The sequence below is a fragment of the Acomys russatus genome, chromosome 4 (assembly GCF_903995435.1).
Source record: "Acomys russatus chromosome 4, mAcoRus1.1, whole genome shotgun sequence".
Lineage (NCBI taxonomy): Eukaryota > Metazoa > Chordata > Mammalia > Rodentia > Muridae > Acomys > Acomys russatus.
In genome coordinates this window covers 19871038-19889994 of record NC_067140.1, presented here as the reverse complement: position 1 = coordinate 19889994, position 18957 = coordinate 19871038, and the positions used below count along the sequence as shown (strand labels likewise).

Sequence of the window (18957 nt, the reverse complement as noted above, 5' to 3'; positions counted from 1 at the left end):
CATCCCACACTGATCAATTGAAGCAAGTACTACCTGTGTCACAGGTGTGTCACAGGTGTGTCAGCAGATGTGTCACCAGGTGTATCACAGGTGTGTCACCAGCATTCACTGAAGGCCCTTTCCCCTGAGTAGCCCCATAACTCAATGGACATTCAAGAATTTTTCAGGAAGCAGGGAACTGCCAGGGTCCAGAGGCTCCCTTTTCTCTTGTGCATCTGGTTATAGTATTTTTTTTTTTTTTAAGATTTTATTTATTTATTACTTACACAGTATTCTGACTGCACTCCAGAAGAGGGCACCAGCTCTTATTATAGATGGTTGTGAGTCACCATGTGGTTGCTGGGAATTGAACTCAGGACCTCTGGAAGACCAGCTAGTGCTCTTAACTTCTGAGCCATTTCTCCAGCCCTACAATTCCTTTTTATAGATTTATTTATGTATTTTATTATTTTTAGGTTTTTCGAGACAGAGTTTCTCTGTATAACAGTCCTGGCTTTCATAGACTCCCTTTTGTAGACCAAGCTGGCCTTGAACTCACAGCAATTCACCCGTCTCTGCCTCCCTGCTGGGATTCAAGGTGTACACCACCACTACCCAGAGATTTCTTTTATTTTATGGGCATGAGTGTTTGCCTACATGTATGTTCAGTGCCCATGGAGACCCGAAGAGGGCACTGGATCCACTAAAAATGCCATTACTAATGGAGATGAGCTCCCATGTGGCTGCTGGGAGCCAAATCCAGGCCCTCTGCAAGAGCAACAAGTATGCTAACCTGGTGAGCCATCTCTCCAAGCCCAGGTAATAAAATGTTTTATTTTTTCCAGCTCAGCTGGAGCATAAGTTGAAGAAGAAGAATAATCCTGAGCAAACAATGGCCAGGAGAGGACACAGGTTACCTCACCTCCACCCCCAACAACCCTGGAAGGAGTAAGGCGTGGGGAGCCTTCATTGTCCTATGTGTGTGGTGTATGTGAGCGTGCAATGTTCATATGGATATGCACTCATGTGGATCTGTGCATGTAGATGTGGTGTGTGTGTGTGTGTGTGTGTGTGTGTGTCTTATTTTTTTGAGGCACTATTTCTCACTGAACCTGGAGCCTGTTGCCATGCGGGACTGACTGGCTATGAGCCTCAAGGATCCACTTGTCTGTGCTCCCTTCCCCCATGGCTAGCATTATAGGCACGCAGCATCCTACTGGCCCTTTATCTGCATAGCTTGTGGGCACGCAGCATCCTACTGGCCCTTTATCTGGATGCTGGGGATTCAAACCCAGGTCTTCGTACTTATACAGGCAACACTTTACAGCCTGAGCATTTCCTCTGTCCCATGCCCTGACACCTGCCCTGACACACACCTTTAGCAGAGAGTAAGCGAGTATCACAGATAGTGTTAACTCATCCAAGGGTACCCAGCCAGAAGGAAGCAGAAAAGAATGTCCTGTGTCTGCCTGGCTCATTCTCTCTCTCTCTCTCTCTCTCTCTCTCTCTCTCTCTCCTCTCCTTCTCCCGCTCTCTCTCCTCCTCCTCTCTCTCCTCTCCTCTCACCTCTCTCCTCTCTCTCCTCTCCTCTCATCCTCTCTCTCTCTCTCTCTCTCATGTTTCAAGTCTCTGGGTTAGCCTTGGCTGTCCTGGACTCCCTTCATAGACCAGGCTGGCCTCGAACTCACAGCGATCCGCCTGCCTCTGCCTCCTGAGTGCTGGGATTAAAGGCGTGCGCCACCACACCCGGCTCACACAGTCTCTCTTAACCACTTCCCTGAATGTATTCCCTATTTTTGTGTGTGTGTATGTGTTTCACAAACATTTCTATCCCTTTTGCTTTACAAAAATAAAAAATAAAAATAAAAGCCCATAGCTCTTCTGGACACCTCAAATACTAATTGTATACACTGTAGAAAAATGTCCAATATTGCTACAGTTAGCATTGCCCAAAGATACAAACGGAGAGAGAGAGTATTCAGGAACAAAGAAGTTAAGTAATGTTCCGAGGTTTTGCTTGTATTGATATCAGGGTCACAGTGTTTTAAGGGTGACAGGACAGGACTATCCACACCGTTGTTAATGGGAGTGAAGTGTCACCTTGCTGTCACCCTGTGAGTTTACAAAAGCAGACTAACTAGATACTGGCTCTCAGCCACCAGCCCCACTGTAAAAACATCTGACGGTCGATAATAGCCTCCTTGGGGACACCAAGAAGACTCGTAAACCAAACCCTGCCCTGGTCTAACCTCAGACTTCTGCTAAAACCTCTGCTCCCTCTGTGGACAGAGTAACTGTGCAACTCAGAACTGGAGAAATGAGCTGCAAGAGAGCCCCTTCCACCCCCCTACCCCCCACCCTTCACCCCCACCCCTATACCCTCTCTACCCCTCCCCACCCCCGCCGGCTGCTCACTGGGCCTCCATGGGCTGAGCACCAAATGTTAATTACTCTAAGGGCGACTCTGCATCAGATCCTGGTGCCAGACAAACTTGGCCAATATTGACGCAGGCCCAGCCAACATCAGAATGCAAACACAAATGAAAATCCAACTGCTTGGTCACAAGAGTCTGAACACCCAGGAGGACCAAGGATTGACTCAGTCCCCTCGGGACCCAATGCAGCAGGGCCTCTGTCCAACACTGGGCCACTAGAAATACCATTTGCACAGATGCTCTGTATAATAGACACGGCCTCTCCATCCCTCCCTCCCTGTGTGTTTCCCCCAACCAATGCCAACCAGTGTTTCTGAAATTTGATTCTCAGTTTATAAAGCGTTTGCTTCAACCATAGGCTGGGTAGAGAATCTCCTCTCAGCCTCAGTTTCCCCCTAGGCTTACTAGTCTTTGAACATTCCTAGATCTACGCATGCCTCTCTAAAACAGTGCTCCCTTGTGAGGCAGACAGAAACAGTGCTCTTTGCCACTTTCTCTCCATTGGAAGCTTAGCTGCCAGGCACGTGATGAGTGCTTAATGAATGCTAAAGGGATGGGTGTGTGCATGCATGCATGCATGAGTGTATGGCTTGATGAGTGGGTAGAAGAATAGGCTGATATCTCAATAATATCAGGTAGGTGGGCAGATGAATGGTTGGTTGAATGGACGTTTCTATGAGATTAGTGAGGAACAGTGACAAGAGTGTCACTAGTCCAGGGCCCGAAGAAACCCACACTTCCCGTGCTATAATTGGCCCATGCAATTTTTAAAATCCATCGCTGGGGAATAAATTGTATCCTCGCTTCAGAATGCAGCCAGGTGCAGGACCCACTTGGGATTCAATCTAAGCTTCTTGACCCTTGACTTCTTTCTAGAGAGCGAGCAATACTTGAATGCTGAGAGGAGACTCTACGGAAGTCCCTATGGAAGCTCAGGTCTACCAGAGCATGGTAATTTGTCTGAAGGAGTCATGGCCCCTCGAGCTGTCAGATCTGGGTTTGAATTTTTAGCTCTGTCAGGTACTAGTTGAGGAAACACAGTTTCTTTACTTCTATAACCCTAGGCTTTTTACTTAAAGATGAGGAGTAAAAATATTTTAAAATAGTAATATAGAGGCTGGACAGATTGCTCAGTGGTTAAGAGCCCTGGCTGCTCTTCTAGAGGACCTGGGTTCAGTTCCCAGCATCTACGTGGCAGTTCTTAAGAATCTGTAACTCCACTTCCAAGGGATGTGGCGCCCTCTTCTGGCTTCCTTGGGAACTGCACATATGCATACAGGTTAAAAACTCACACACATAAAAGAAGTACATCTTAAAAATTGTTTTTAAATTGTATAAATAATTACTGCTAAGAATTGTATTAGATGGTAACAAAATTAAGTTGTGTAGTAGTTCAACTAGTAAAACATGGCTATGGTAGCTAGTAGGTATAATAATCAAATGATGACTAAAACGTTTTTCAATCCAGGTAACAGTGATAACTCGCAACAGGTTCCACAAGCCATGAAAGATACTTGCCAATAACGGCCAAGAAGGTTTTATGTATTCATCTTACATTGTGGGGAGGCCCCTGTAGTCATCATGGCTGCCAGGGAAAGGAGAATAAAAACTCCATTCAGCTGGACTTAGTCAGCCAGCTGGATCAAACTTTTAGAGAGTTTGACACCAAGTGGTTTATTGGAAGCGTATTTAAAACACATTCAGGAAAAGGTTTCCAGGCAACAATCATTGCAGTTCCAGGTGCAGATAAGGCTACATAGGAACTCCTTTGCAAAGTTCATGCTACCACGAAGACGGGTTCCACAGCTTACAGGCCTAGGATCTGGTGCGGCCTCTCACCGAGACAGCACAGAGGTCAACAGGCTATAAGATACCTGTGGCCTCTCCCCTCAGGACGAGTTCTATTAACTGGGAGCCAAAGCTAAAGGTCTAGGGAGGGAGAGTCTAGGACAAACGTTAAGGGGATTTGGATGCGGCCTAGCCTTACAGATGGCAAAGGCCACCGTGTCATTAACAACTCCACTCCTAAGCTTCTGGGTGGGAAACAGGTACTTGTTTCCCCCACCAAGGAGACACCCTTCACCTGCGGACCCATCTGGTCCTGATGATTTCCTCTTTAAATTCCCTAGGTGAATTGAGGGACAGGACGGAGACTGGATAAGTCAGGGTTAGGGACAACAGTATGAGGAAAAGAACACAGACGCAGCTGCATAGTCAACACCTGCATCCAGCTACGGAGACCTCTTATGTGTTTCCTTGATTTCTGCTTCTTTGGTGTTTTGAGCAGCCCTCCATTGCTCATGGGCTCACCCATAGCTCTGGAAAGATAAGAATGACCCCGATGTGGCGAAGAGCTGAAGTCATCTTCTGAAGGGAGGGAAAGACCCGTCACTCAACATTTTCAGTTTGGAACTCTCTCCAAAGCACACTGTGGAGGTAGACAGGAACACTGCTGGCTCAGATGACCATAAGAATCGGAAAAATAAGGCCCAGTAGATGGCTCCCTCTGTCAAACACCTGCATACAAGCCTGAGGGCCCGAGTTTGATCCCAGGGGCTCACGGGATGTGGGGGACAGAGTCCTTTTCATCTCAGCCAAGGGTGGCAGGGATAGACGGATCTCTGTGCTAACTCTCCACCCAAACTCGCCTAATCAGCAAGCTCCAGCCCAACGAGCGAGCCTGCTTCAAAACCAAGTGGACAGCATCCTCCTGATTCAGAAACCAAGTGGACAGCATCCTCCTGATTCAGAAAACCAAGTGGACAGCATCCTCCTCATTCAGAAACCAAGTGGACTCCATCCTCCTGATTCAGAAAACAAGTGGACAGCATCCTCCTGATTCAGAAAACCAAGTGGACAGCATCCTCCTGATTCAGAAAACCAAGTGGGCAGCATCCTGAGGATGATGCCTGAGGTTGACTGCTGGCTTCCACACACCCATGCACACTCACACAGAGGCATGCACACACTCAGACACAGAAATCAGGAAGGTGGCACAGAGCCCCTGATTAATACCCCCACATAGACTTAAGGGCTCTAAAGGCCTGGTTACCTCAGCACATTCTAAAGCTCCATTTAAAATCACCAAAATATCTAAGCATTGGGTAAAAATATCATGATTATTGTTCCAAACATTAACACTCTTTGCATCTTTATGTGTGTGTGTGTATGTATTTATGTATATATGTATTCCAAACTGTATAGTTATTGTATTAGATTAAATAGAAATGTGAAATACATAAGGTATTTCCCCTACAAACACTTTCTCCTCCCTTTTCAAACTTTTGATAAAAACATGGGGTAAGAAATTGCTTTGAAGCCAGGTGTGGTGGCGCGCCTTTAGTCCCAGCACTTGGGAGGCAGAGACAGGCTGATCTCTGTGAGTTTAAGGCCAGCCTGATCTACAAAGCGAGTCCAGGACAGCCAAAGCTACACAGAGAAACCCTGTCTCGAAAAACAAAACAAAACAAAAAGACAAAAAAGAAAAGAAGGAGAAAGAGAAGAAGAAGAAGAAGAAGAAGAAGAAGAAGAAGAAGGAGAAGGAGAAGGAAGGAGAAGGAGAAGGAGAAGGAGAAGAAGAAGAAGAAGAAGAAGAAGAAGAAGAAGAAGAAGAAGAAGAAGAAGAAGAAGAAGAAGAAGAAGAAACTGCTTTGATGCTTTTGAATTTACCTTGAGAAGACAGACCAGGGGCACCCTGAACAGTAGTGCCCCTTAAGAAGGCAGCCAATTCTCGGATTTGCGAGGACATTGTCAACCCCTCCTGTTTTGCTACGATTTCATGTAAGTTCCCCTAGTTACTAATCCTCGCTTTGAACAATCACTCTCCTGCAGGCCACATAGTGAAAGCAAAGAGCTCCAACGCTAGAAGATGAAGGAAACTGGGTTTTGAGAGCCCGTTGCTTTGTCAATTGCCAAAGCATAAAGACAAATGTCCAATCAAGGCTTTTCAGATCCACAGTCCTCAAGGAAACAAGAGCTTCCACGGGAAACCTGTGATCCTTACGTACCCGCCCCTTTGCTTCCGGTCATTGGTCAGACAAGCTGCCGTGGGCAGGAGCCCATGAAAGAATGCGTGGGCCATGAGGCGTGCAGGGTGTCTGGACTCTGATTTTATTTATCAAGGGTCTTGTGTCAGAAGAGATTGCAACAGGGAACTTTATCCTAGAGGTTAGTTTAAGATCACAAATAGGTCAAGGAGAGCGTAAATTCTTGGGAGGGCAAGATGGAACAGTCCCCACTGGGGAGGGAATCTTCGTCAGGCAAGTCTCGTGAGTCCAGGCGAGGCAGAGAGCAGACAAATGCTTTTGCCAGCCCCAGTTTCCCCTTTGGAAATGATGGACAAGCTAAAAGAACACAGCTGAGACTGGACAGTGGGCTCAGACGCAAACCCACTGGGGACAGTCAACTCGGTATCGGGGATTTTGTCGCTGCGAACACGGGTCCTGGAAAATGCACGAGAGACAGACATTCATTCAAGCACGGAAGCCCAGAAAGAAACAAGTAGAGTGGAAAGCCAGGAAAAGAGAGGAGAACATCAAACTCCCAACAGTCAGGCCCAGCCTGGAGGGGCCATGGCAACCCTGGCAGGATGGGAAGAGAAACGGGTGGGAAGATGCAGGTGGGTGTGACCTCAGCTGCAACTGGCAGAGGGGTAAATGGAAGAGTCAGAGAGCAGCTGGCAGAGGAAGGAGTAGCCTAGGAGCTGAGGTTTTATTTTCGTTATAACTCCTGTATGCCTTTCTTAATTTGAATGGCCTGTTTATACCTAATTTTGTTTGTAAGATCCTGAAATACGTATGTCTTAAATTAAAACTTAATAATGACAGGTTAAACACATAAAACATGTGTGCTGTGTCCCAAGAATCCTGCAGTCATAAACATAGGAGGAGCAAAGCAATCACTTTAAATGCGTTCTAGGTAGTTTAAGAATTAACCATCTTAAACATGTTGATATACATGTACACACTCACACCCACACACAGCACATCTTAAATAAGATAGGAGTGGTTATGTCCATGGACACTCACTTTACGCTGTAGCTGTATCTCTTAATTAGTCTTGTTTTTAACATAACAAGACTGTTCTCCTTTGCTTTGTGCTCCTGTAACCAACACCTAGACCAAAAGCAACTTGGGGAAGAGAGGGTTTATTTCATCTTATAGCGTGTTGTCCGTCACTGACAGAAGCTAGGCAGGAGCTCAAGGCGGGAATAGAAAACAGAAACCGTGAAGGAATGCTGCTTACTGGCTTGCTCCTTCTGAGGTACTCAAATGCAAGGCTCTGTTTATTAGGAACCCACTGGGAGGGAGAGGCTCACCTCTGCCAGGGAAAACTCTGCCTGAGGGCGTCTGTGTCTTCGAAGTCAGGGTGGCAGATAGTTAGTTAGTCAGGGAGAAGAGTTCCAAAGCAAGGAGTCACGGAAGGAGAGGAGAGGGGATCTAAGGAATCAGGCAGTTGGTGACAGAAAGGAGACAAGAGGCGAAGGGAGCTCCCTTGGGAAGAGGAACTCCCGACTCCCTGTGGGGCCACCAAATGTAAGGCTGATAAGAAGACAGACAGACAGACAAACGAGCCACGCCTCGACATGCCCTGAAGTTCGTTTGAGAGGAAAACCTTCCTGGTGTGAGAACCGGAGCCTACGCCTGCTTACAGCTGGGAGTCTAGGGAAGACGACTCTTCTGTGGCTGCTTCTTGCCAGCGGGTAGCCAGGGAGCCAGTTAAAGAACGCACAGTGATTATTCATAGTCACCTCTCCTGGCCAGCCATTCCTGGGTGGGGCAGGTGGGGGGAATGGGGGAGGTGAAGGGGGGCTAAGTGACCAGGGAACCAAGAATCTAGAAAAGCGAGTTGCTTTAGTTCCAGCCACCAAATTATTTTAGTTTCATTCATAGTCACCGTTTAACCCGAAACGGGGAGCTTTACAAAAATGGAGTGGTCATGACGGACAAGACCTTGTCCCCAAACAAAAGCGAGGCAGTGTTTTGGAATAAGTGCGCTGTGTGTAATATTTATATAGAACGGGGCAAGTATCAAAGAGAGTCTTCATGAGACAGACTCATAGATTTTTGTTGTTGTTGTTGTTTTTCCATATTCCTTTGCACGCTTTTCTCCCCATTTTTTGAGTCACAATGGGGTTTTGAACCAGGGCATGCTGAATCCTTTCTGCCACTGAGTCACACACTCGGCTTTATAATGAAAATTTTACATTTACATTTTCATTATAAAATGCTTCCTGTGTGTTTTATCATGAAAATTTACTTCTTCTAGAATTACAGAAAAATTAAATGTAAAAATTGTGTCCTCTGTGGCTGCATTAGCTGCCTTTTCACATGAAGACTGAAAGTCCAACAGAGACAATGCAGGAGAAGGAGAGGGGACATGGTAACACACGGGGGAGTTGGGAGGAGGCAGGAGTGAGGTAGGGGTGGGCATCTCACATCATGGCGGCATACAGCAATCTGAGGACACAGGACTAAACTCGGAGTGGCTGCTACCTTCAAGGGCCAGCCCCTAGTGACCCACTTCCTCCACCTCCAAAGTATTGCTGCCTGCAGGAGACAACAAGTTCAGAACATTACTCGTGAGAACAGTATAGATTCACACCCTGACACCACCACAAGCAACCGAGGACTAAAAGGAGTTTTTATTTTATTTACATGAGCTCTTCCTACATTTGCCATGTTGGAAATCAGAACTAACAAGTTTTAAATATTCATAAGTTCTCTAAAGTATAACACACCCATTCAATGTGAGTGAAAATGACATCAGTGGGCTGGAGAGATGGCTCAGAGGTTAAAAGCACTGGTTGTGTTCTTCCAGAGGTCCTGAGCAACCACATGGTGGCTCATAACCATCTATAATAAGATCTGCTGCCCTCTTCTGGCCTGCAGCTGCACATGTAGGCAGAATACCGTACACTATACACAGTAAATACATAAATCTTTTAAAAAAAGAAAGAAAGAAAAGAAAAGAACATTAATATAAAATGTAACTATTGTTTCCAATAGTCTTCCAACAAAAGTACTTGTTTTACAAATTTTGAAAAGGCAAAAAAAAAAATATGGTATGATTTTAGATTTTTGCATGTTCTTGGGAGCCTGTCCTGGTGAAAGAGAGTTGAGCCTTCTCTGGCTTCTGCTGCTGCCGCAGCTGCTTTGGTTAAGCTGACGTACAGGATTCCTCAGCGTGCAGTCGAGGAAGACATATGGAACAGTTATGTCAAAACTGAGAGTGATCATGTCTCATTTGATTTATTTTATTTTACTTAGTGAGAAAACACGGGCCTGGTGAAATGGCTAGCAGTTGAGGGTATGTCATGCTTATCGGAGGGCCACAGTTTAGTGTGTAGCTCTCACGGCCAGAAAGCCCAGCTCCAGGGGTCACATGTCCTTGTCTAGCCACTGTGGGTATTGCACGCGTGTGCCACACAGACACACACACACACACACACACACACAAATATAATATTTTTTTTCTATTGACTCTTTCTAATAGTTACTGTTTCCTGGTGGTTTTTTGTTTTGTTTGTTTGTTTGTTTTAGTATAATATTTTAACTAATTCTTTGAGGCTTTCAAAAACACGATAAAACCTTTTTTTAAGAAAAGAAAACAATTATGAAAAAAATGGAAAGTTATTAATTATCCTTAAGAATACTTGATGTGAGAGACGCTGCACCAAGCACGCCTTTCCAGCCTCTGCCTCAGACCCTGCAGCCGCCATGATGTTGATGCCTAAGAAGAACGGGAATGCCATCTGTGAACTCCTTTTTTAAGGAAGGAGTGATGGTTGCCAAGAAACATGTCCACATGCCCAAACACCCGGAGCTGGCAGACAAGAATGTGCCCAACCTTCACAAGATGAAGGCCATGCAGTCTCTCAAGTCTCGAGGCTACACGAAGGAGCAGTTTGCCTGGAGACACCTCTATTGGTACCTTACCAAGGAGGGCATCCACTATCTCCGAGACTACCTCCACCTACCTCCTGAGGTCGTGCCTGCCACACTGCACTGCAGTCGTCCTGAGACTGACAGGCCTTGGCCTAAAGGTCCAGAGGGCGAGCTACCTGCAAGATTCACAAGAGGGGAGGAAGACAGAGACACCTACAGAAGGAGTGCTGTGTCTCCTGGTGCTGACAAGAAAGCTGAGGCTGGGCCTGGCTCAGCAACGGAATTCCAGTTTAGAGGCCTCTTTGGTCGGGGACGTGGTCAGCCATCACAGTGAAGTCAGAAAATGTGTTGTGTTGAATAAACTTGAAGAAGAAGAAGAAGAAGAAGAAGAAGAAGAAGAAGAAGAAGAAGAAGAAGAAGAAGAAGAAGAAGAAGAAGGAAGAAGAAGGAGAAGGAGAAGGAGAAGGAGAAGGAGAAGGAGAAGGAGAAGAATAATGTTCAGAGCCAGCCCGGGGTCATTCAAGGCTAAAAGAGTCTACTGGCTATGAAAAAATACTGATGCCCCGTTCCAAAGCTAACTTCCTTCTTTCAGCCTCTGTATAACTTCCTTCTTTCAGTTTCTGCAGATGTTGTTTAGCAGGTTAGCTCAGGACTTCCCGAGAGATAGTTAGCTAGATATTCTCGGGCCCCTCCTACTGCTTAGTTCCTGCCTCCACCCCATATAAGCTTTTGCTTTTGATTCAATAAACGGACCTTGATAGGAACACTACTTGGTCTTGCCTCTTTCTTTCCCATCCCATCATTTCAGGTATGGCTCCCCTGGTGACCCCATAATTACTGGTCCTGCTGGACGGGACAGAAGAAGAAGAAGGAGAAGGAGAAGGAGAAGGAGAAGAAATACTTGATGTGGGCTTGAGGGATGGCTCAGAGGTTAAGAGCACTGACTGTTCTTCCAGAGGTCCTGAGTTCAGTTCCCAGCAACCACATGGTGGCTCATAGCCATCTATAATGAAATCTGATGCCCTCTTCTGGTGTACAGGTGTACATGCAGATAGAGCACTGCATACATAAAATAAATAAGTGAAATCTTTTTTTTTTTTTAATCACCCAGAAATTCATTTGATGAGGGAAATTATTAGAGGCTCTTAGTAATGGATTTCTTACTCCATTTAAATTATTTACAGAGATGTCTAAATCAAAGCCGTCTTCTGACCGGATGTGGCAGTTTACACCTGTAATCCCAGCGCTCGGGAGGCTGAAGCAGGAAGGCAGTGGCTTTGGAGCTGAGCCTGGGTTCTGTAGCGTTGCTGTCTCGAAGGAGAACCATGAGAGCAGTTTTCCGACTTGTCTTCCCAGAGACGGCACGAGCCGCGCCACAGTGTGTATACAGCCTTGTTTTGCCCTAAATTCTCCAAAAATGATGTTTTAAAGCCAGATGGGAAGATAACAGGGAATTAGTCGATATCCTGTTTCCTGGGTCACCGTCCTCCAGGACCCTCCCCCACAACTTTTCCCCAGGACCCTCCCCCAGGATCCTCCCCTAGGGCCCTTTCCCACGACCTCCATGGCCTCTGCATCATGTTTGCTGTCTGTCTCCCTGCTGATCTGAATGCTCAGAGGCCAGTGTGGTCCATGCATGGCTTTCAGAAGGTGAATTTTCTACCTTTTTTTTTTTTTCTTTACTATTTGTGGGGCTTTGTTTAGTCAGGTGTGAACATATTATATATTTACAAATGTGTACTGGACCTTCAGCTTCTAAAAAAAATGACACTTCTAAAGACAGATTATGTATGGAAGAAATCTCAATACTGTCCCTTCATGGTCATGATAATTTAACTTTGTTAATCATTTCCTGTGAATTATCCTTTTAGTTCTCACAGGGACTCTGCAGTGGGCGCCTCTCAATATATAGTACTGTATATAGGTAACAAAGCATCAATACTTAAGCGTGTGATAACCAAAGCACTGAGGGGGCAACAACCTCCCACGGTCACATACTCCCTCAGCCTATAGAACTAGAATTTTTGTCACATGAGGTAATTCCAGATGCCAGGTATGCACGTGAGAGCGAGCCCTGGGTCTCGTGAGAGCTCTGAAGCCAATGCCAGACCACTGGTTGAACTGAAGACCACTCGGGTCTTCTCTGAGCCTCCATTCCCAGCTCCCCAGAGCTTGAGATACAGTAGGGGAACCACCAAGCGACAAGTGGGACAAGAAGACAAGTCTACTGTTTCAGCTGGAGCAGACTAGCCAATTCATGCAGGCAGGAGACTGCCTACCATCAGCAGGTTAAGTACACATGACCGTAATGTAATTATTTATGCCCACTCCAGCTCCAATCCTTAAAGCTATATAGCAGAGGGGCTGGAGAGACAGCTCCTTCAGTAAAGTGTTGTTTTGCAAGCACTAAGACCTGAGTTTGATCTCCAGAAATCATGTTTAAAAAACAAAACACAACACAACACCTGGGGCACAGTATAGCACACACTTGCGACCCCAGCATGGTAAGATTCCGACCAATGAGGCAGAGGCTTGCTGGCAGGCAGCCTAGCCCACTTGGTAAGCTCAGGCCAGTGAGAGACCCTGTCTCACTAGGATATGTCGGATTCCCAGCAACTAGTCTGCAACCAGCTTTATCCAGATTCCAGAGACAGAAGTTGACAATTCTGTGGGTCAGTCAATATTTGAAGAGGGGTGGAGATCCTAGGGAGAGAGGATTAGGAGGTGAATCATGTCAGGGAGTGTGCCAATGAGAACCTCAAGTCTGTATGCAGAATGGCTCTGCTCAGTGTCCAGAGTGTCCCCACTGGGAGGCCAAGCCTTCACCAGGAAGTCTCTGATCCACAATGCTATCTCCACCCATGGCATTCTGCTCCGCTTAATGTTCTATGGTTACAACCTTGAAATCGCCCCCCTTTTCTGCATATATTCATGTGCGTAGTGTGTGTGCGTGTGTGTGTGTGTGTGTGTGTGTGTGTGTGTGTGTGTGTGTGTGTGTGAATGTATATTTGAGTATTCACATGTATGTGGATACACATGCATAGGTGCACATGCATATGAACGTCTGTGCTAACTAACTTTATGTCAACTTGACATAAGCTATAGTCATATGAGAGGTAGGGACCTAAATGGAGAAAATGCCTCTGTAAGATTGGGCTGCAGGCAAGCCTGTAAGGCATTTTCTTAATTAGCAATTGATGGGGGAAGGTGTGGCCCATTGTAGGTGGTGTCATCCCTGGGCTGGTGTCCTGGGCTCTATAAGAAAGCAAGCTGAGCAAGCCATAGGGAGCAAGCCATAGGGAGCAAGCCAGTAAGCAGCACCCCTCTGTGGCCACTGCATCAGCTCCTGTCTCCAGGTTCCTGCCCTGCTTGAGTTCCTGTCCTGACTTCCTTCAGTGATGGACAGCAGTGTGGAAGTGTAAGCTGAATAAATCCTTTCCTCCCCAAATTGCTTTTGGTCATGGTGTTTTATTAAATATGGTGTTTAAGACAAGGTGCAAGGTTGGCACTGGGTGTCTTCCTTGAGCACTCTCCACTTTATACATTGAGCCATGGTCTCTCGTGTGGACCCAGAGCTCACTGTTTCAGGCTAGTCTGACTCCCGGTTTGCTCTGGGGATACCTTGCCTCTTCCTCCCACATACTAGGTTTGCAAGTGGCTGACCACACCCACCCACCTCTTTCATGTGTCGTGGGTACATGAACTCCAGACCTCACTCTTGAATGGCTGAGCCACCTCCTTAGCACCTTGAAATTCCTCTTGCTTTTAAACTATTTATTGTATTTTTAATTATATATGTGTGGTGCGGTGTGTGTGTGTGTGTGTGTGTGTGTGTGTGTGTGTGTGTGTGTGTGTACCCGAGTCCGAGTGCAGGGGTCTCAGGAAGATGAAGAGGGTGCCAGATCCCCGGGAGCTGGAGTTACAGGCAGTAGTGACTCTCCAGACATGGTGAATGAAGGGTGTTTCTTACATGGGGTGTGTGCACAATTGCTGTTCTTACTGCCCTTTCACACATACACTCAGGGTGTCACTGTCCGTGTAGGGGTGTTAAGCAAGCCTGGCATAAAAGCTACAAGTTGCATCTATAACTGAGTATGTGTGATCTGAGTTTTAGTCTGTTTGCTGTGCAAGGTGGCATGATGCCAAGCCCGGGGTGGCGGGGGGCACGTTTAAGAACTGCAAATATCAGCTGGAGAAATAATTCAATCAGTAGAGTAAATTCAATCCCCAGAACTCATATGAAAATGCCAAGCATAGTGCTACACACTTGTAACCCCAGTGCTGTAGAGGTGGAGACAGGAGGAGCCCTGGAGCTCTTGGGCCACCTGGTCTACCCTAATCAGAGAACTTCAGGTTCAGACAGACTCTGAAAGGGAGAAGAGGAAAGCTTTTAAGAAACAGGAGCTAAGGTTGACTTCTGGTCTCTGTGTACATGCATACACATGGGGTAATGTGTCTGCATATACACAAACACACATGCACAGTGATACACACACACCCCTAAGCCTGCTCTGTCAGCCTGTAGGCCCATTTAATAATAGCTCAGAGAGAAAGAAGTGACCCAAAGGTTCTTTTCCTTTCCCCATTCTGGTCTCAGTAAATCAAGGCCAGAACATGTGTCCCAATATGAAGGGAGCATGGCCCCTATGCTAGTCCTAGGAAGCACTACTCAGCTTTTAAAGATTTATTTATTTTGTATATATGTGTTTTGCCTGCATGGATGTGTGCACCAAGTGTGTGCAGTACCCATGGAGGCCACAGGAGGGAGCAGAATCCACTGGAACTGGAGTTCCAGGTGGTTGTGAGTGGCCATGTGGGTGCTGGGAACTCAACCTGGGTCTTCTGTAAGAGCAACAAATGCTCTTAACCACCGAGGCATATCTCCAGCCCATCATTACACACACACACACACACACACACACACACACACACACACACACACTTGTTCACGAACACACATATGCACACACGCGCACACACACGTTGCTGAGAAAGCAGTTGTGTGGCTTCTGGCCTTCCACACCAGAGTTCCTTGACTTTCAAGACAGTTCTGCCAGTGTAAAAGAGAAGGTGAAATTCACACTAATGGTTTAAAATTTTAGTTGCAATGAATTGAGCAACCAGTACAATTCGTGAATGATGGAATAGGAGAAAGTAGAAGGAAGGGGAAATCCTGGTTTCCTTCCTTCCACGGTACTTTTTGATGCTGTTAGAACGAGCCTGCACTGTTTTCTCTTTGCCCTGAGAACTCCACAGCCTGTTGCAGTGGTTTGGATAAGGGTCCCCTAGAAAAGCACACAGTACAGGCTTGTCCCCGTCCCCCCCCCCCAAGCCTCCCACCCCCCCCCCACCCGGTGTTATTGGAGGTTCTCTGGCCTTGAAGTGGAGCCTTACTGTTTTTTTGTTTTGCTTTTTACTTTGGGGGAACCCATCTGCAAGGGGGATTATGGGACCCCCTGTGTCTTCCTCTTGCTCTTCACTTCCTGTGCCCAGGAGGTGAGCTGCTCTGCTCTGCCACGCCTTCCCACTGCGACAAGTTGATCAAGCTCTGGGGCCCAGCTGATCACGGACTGGAACCATCAAGTCATGATCCAAACTGGACCTCTTCTCTCTATAAGCAGCCCGCCTAGGGCATTTCACTGTAGTGACAGGAAACTGGTAGCACACCGGTGCAGCACACAGTAGGGCTGCAGACTTCAGCAGTGAGTATTGACTGCAAGTTCACAGCCTGCTGGCACTTCCTGAGTGTCCCGCCTCAGTGAGTGTCCTCAGCCAAAATCCTACTTCCGTGTGAAGAAACATAAGTGAGTTGCAAGGAGAAGGGGATAAGTAGACGGGGAGGCTACTTTGAGGGTGAAGTGTCAGTCAGCTCTTAGCTGTGGGTAGAACCTCGCGCTTGGAGGCTTGACCACCGTCTGCCCTTTATGGTGAATCAGGAATATGAAGTCAGGTGTCAAGTGAACACAGGGCTTTCACAGTCACCCAGCTGGTCTGTAAGAATCACAGTCTGAGGCAGGACCAGGCTGGAGGCTTGCACTGACATTGCAATCGGGTCTTGCGCGCCAGTTTTAGGGGCGGAGTCCAGAGCGGAGCGGAGCGCAGCGCTCGGCATTGGGAATTCAGTTTACTTAAATCTTGTTTGACTCTCTCTGACTCTGACTTCCGTGCTCTCAACTGCTGCAGCTATTCTTTGCCAGCCCCACGTGTGTGTTCTGTGAGTCCGGCTTAGGTTAGGACTCCGTGTCTGGTCACAATGAGCCCCAGGTGGGGAGAGCCCCCCCCCCCAGGCCTATATATAGCCTGACGCTCGGCAAATAGTCGCGATGAGCACCTGGGTGAGCGCGTTACTGACTGAAGCCGCGGTAATTACTGGTTTGCATTCTCTTGAATGTTTTCCCAGGAGTGCCCCTTAACACATTTCTCTTTTGCACTGGATGTCAGGAGGCTCAGAGTCATGTGAGTCTCAGCAAGTCTCTAAATAACACGCACATGCACACTTTTCTTTCTTTTCTTTTTCTTTCTTTCTTTTTTTTTTTTTTTTTAAGACAGGATAGCCTTGTGTAGCCCTGGCTGTTCTGGAACTCACTCTGTAGACCAGGCTGACTTCAAACTCTGCCATTGCCTCTGCCTCCTGAGTGCTGGGATCACAGGCCACCACACTTGCACACTTACTTTTTTTTGATTCCTCTTTTTTTGTGCGTCTTCTTTGGCTTGATTTTATGCTCTCTTGTGTATCGCACACATCCTTACAAGATGCTTTAACTTGTTGGACACTTTAACTGTCTTGGCCTGAGATGTAAACTCCACGGGTAAAGCTGCTTGCCCAGTGTGCACAGAGTCCTGAGTTCTATTTCTTGAATCACGTAAGTTGGACCTGCAGGTACATATGCCTAGAATCCCAGCTTTGAGGAGGACTCCTTAAACTCCATAGTATGATCAAGGCTAGCCTGGGCTACGTGAGACCCTGTTGCAAGCAAACAAATGAATGAATCAATCAAACAAACAAACAAACTTCTGGCCAGCAGAGGAAAATAATCTGAGCAACATCACATGTTTTTGTACAGCAAGAAGCCACTCTCTGTGCAATTGCTTTCCTGTGTTCAGTTCTTTTACGGGACTAGGTGTCATGTGGGGGAAGGTGTCTCCTAACTACTTGGCTTGGTCATGGTGGAGATGGCACCCTGGAATCAATGCGAGTTAAATGGCAAGACAAAGCTGCAGACCCTTACAGAGCATCTCTGCTCTGACTGTGACCCACAGTTGTCACAGAGAGGAACTGCATCCCAGGTCCACCTGCACAGCCACACAGGGCAAAGGGCACTCACTACACAGGATGCTCAGAGTGCCTAGGAGGCATGAGTGTAAGAGAATTCAGGTGCTCTGTTTTTTACTAGGAGGAGAGGCACCTGAGTCCAGGAAGAGACGCGTTTCCACAGGGCTGGCAGGGGCGGGGAGGACTCCTCCCAGCTTGTGTTTGCCTTGTGTGTGTATTCAGCCTGCAGGAAGCAAAGGGCAGGGGCCAGGCTCTGCAGATAGTCTGGTACTGGGCAGCAACAGCTGGAGGTGCAAGATCCTGAGCAGAAACAACTGCTGGAAACAGCGGGGGACCATACTCCCACCAGCGGTTCACCAGGTACCCGCCTCCAGGCACCCACCTCCAGAGCCTTGGCACTCTGCTAGTTTCTACTGCTTGGGGTGGGACTGAGATAGAGGCTGGGGGTCTGAGGTTTGAATCTGACCCCAATCTCTCACCAGGTTGTTGTTTGGTCTCCGGCATGTGAGAGCTTTGGTTTTACTGTCTGCGAAATGACTTAGATTGATCTTCCTGAGAAGTGTCATGCCTTGTGGGCTGTTTTCGGTATGGAGTGGCCTGTGTGGACCATGGGGAGCACGGGCATCACAAACTGGGGACCAGTGGCAGGGTGAGAATGTCACAGCCAAACAGACTTCAAATCTGCGGCTAGGGACATGGTTTAAGGACCCAAGGAGACAGAGGAAAGGGGCTCTTTAAATGTCGTCTGTAAATCTGGCTCTCTTCTATCTGGTATTTGTGACGAGAGAGAGACATGTGCTAACCCCCTGGGTCTTTGCATCACTTCTGAACCACTCTCCTGCCTGGAAGAGCCATAATATTCAGAGAGTGTCCCCACCTTATCACAAGCTAGTCAGGGATCCTGGGGACAGGTTCCTTCAGCCTTGTGGGCCTCCACTTCCTCATTTATAAAATGGGGGCCCACCACAACTCTGAACACAAAAGGTCAGCTGTGGGTCAGCCCTCGGTGTCACATCATATCCGCTTTTCAATGGAGAGGGTGAGGCTGGGGGGGCAGGAGGACACAGGGGTAATGGTCCTAATGCTGTAGGGTGGGCACAGTTGAAGCTGGTTCACAAGGATCACCAAAAGACTCAGTCCCCAAGATCAGCTAAAGCCAGGAGCGGTGGCACTCAGGAAGCAGGCGCAGGAGGATCACCACAAGTTTAAGACCAGCCTGGTCTACATGGCAGGCTCTAGGCCAACCAGTGGGATATAGTAAGGCCTTGTTGCAAACAAACAAATAAGGGTTGGAGAGGTGGCCACGCAGTTCAGATTACTTGTCGCTCCTACAGAGGACTTGAGTTCTGTTCACACTACCCATGTGACAGCTCACAACCATCTC

The 18957-nt window shown here is 47.3% G+C and overlaps 1 pseudogene; it reads left to right on the top strand.

Annotated features, from left to right (window-relative positions):
• Window positions 1–10135: 10135 nt before the first annotated feature.
• On the top strand, window positions 10136–10634 carry LOC127188528 (40S ribosomal protein S10-like; annotated as a pseudogene).
• Window positions 10635–18957: the final 8323 nt, after the last annotated feature.